Source organism: Bactrocera latifrons, unplaced genomic scaffold, assembly GCF_001853355.1.
Source record: "Bactrocera latifrons isolate USDA-ARS-PBARC rearing strain unplaced genomic scaffold, ASM185335v1 scaffold_2, whole genome shotgun sequence".
Lineage (NCBI taxonomy): Eukaryota > Metazoa > Arthropoda > Insecta > Diptera > Tephritidae > Bactrocera > Bactrocera latifrons.
Window position 1 is genome coordinate 589309 of NW_017535518.1, and position 1735 is coordinate 591043.

At 34.0% G+C, this 1735-nt stretch overlaps 1 protein-coding gene across 1 annotated transcript in view; it reads left to right on the plus strand.

The window, feature by feature from the left end:
* Window positions 1-1735, plus strand: part of LOC108967783 — a 104439-nt gene that overhangs the window by 48575 nt on the left and 54129 nt on the right. The window lies entirely within an intron of this gene.

Consider the following 1735-nt stretch of genomic DNA (forward strand, 5'->3'; position numbering starts at 1 on the left):
TTATTTTATATTTTTAACATTTTTCAGTGATAAAAATATTAATTGGCTTTCCTAATATTAAGTTATATCATAAGCATGGTTTTTTCTGTGTAAAAAAAAATTCTCACTAAATTAACATGTATCCAAATATATTGCCTCACTCATGAATTCCCAGCGCTGCTGTCGCATTTTATTAAGGCTTTAATATTTCGAAATGTCAGTAGCGATTCTGTATATAAATAAATTACGCGCATCATTTGCTAAACGATAAAAAAAAATTATATAGAAAAAAAACGTGTCTGCTGCTTTAAAAACTACCTTACAACTCAATCAAATTTTCTGCAAGAAGCAGAAGCACACTCTTCGCTAGTTCGCAGTCTTCGCTACTGACCGTAAAAACACTTGCAATAGTTTATACAAAAAAAAAAACGTAGTTTATTGCAACAAAAGTGTGTGAATTAAATGTAAAGCACCAGAGACATAATAAAATGAAATTTTGTACTAAAAAAAAACATGTCACAACAGTGCTGTGAAGCAAAAAGCGGAAATATGCAAAAGTTGCGCAGACAAAAAAGCGCACCTTCACTTGTCAGTCAAGTGCGACGCTGCAGGCCTACAAGTGTCACACACTGTCCAGCAGCCTGACAGCGGCAACTAAGTGACGAAGAGAAGCATACACACATACAAATATACGTACATTTACACAAGAGTGTGAAAAAATGCAATAATGACTGCGAGTGCATGAATGCGAGCAAAAACAGACTGAACTTGAGCAGAAAGCAGGTAATATTTTAGTGAAAAAAAAAAATTTTTTTTTAAATATATAAAGAAAAGAAAAAAATTTTAAAACAAATTTAAAAAAAATATTAAAGTATTGCTTTATGAAAAATTATGAAATGCTGTGATAAACCCGTCACATTTTAAATCAGGAAATTCTCAATGCATTTTTGCTTTGCGCTCAATTAAATGGCAACTCGTTGCTTTCCGGCTTAAGTTGGTGGTGATTTTTTATTTCTCTTTTCCCACATTGCTGCTTAATACACAAACACACGTACACACATACAAGGGCACACAAGTGTTTATGCAGTTAAATCTACTTTTAAATAACAATGAAATGAGCGTGGCAACAAAGAAGCGTGAAAAATGCAATATGAAAAGTAAAAGTAGTAAAACAGCACAGCTGTCAACTTGTCGCTCGGCATGCAGATGGACAGGATGAGTATTCATGTCGACCAGCATGTAGGGTGTGTACTTTACTAGGCGAACTGGTAGCCAGAAGTGTTAAGTGGACTTTTTGCAGTAGAAAATACCTATGTTTATGTTGTTGTTGTTGGGACAGTCTGGTATGCAAATTAGTGTAAAGGTTGAAATATGGGCTCAAACTTTGCTAAATTGTTACACATTATAACGTGTGTGCAGACTTGGAGGTCCATAAATAGCTACGCTGTTAAAGGTTCGTAGGAGTGTGCTAGGTGAATGAGGTGTGGAGTAGAGGCAGTTGTGGCTACTTGGAACTATGTGATGTGGTTTGTTTTTGCATGTAGACGTAGAAGCTTCTAAGGAATGACAGTAATGAGAAGCTACTAGTGGAGTATATTAAAAAGGAATGCTTTTCTGTGCTTTGACAGTTGAAGGTGAGACATTTATGAAGTGTTAAGTTTTCGACATTAATGGCAGAAAATATATAATTTGTAATATCTAAAGCAATTTCTTTTATTTATTTAAAAGTAAAAAAAAAACAGCCTTGTAAAAGAAA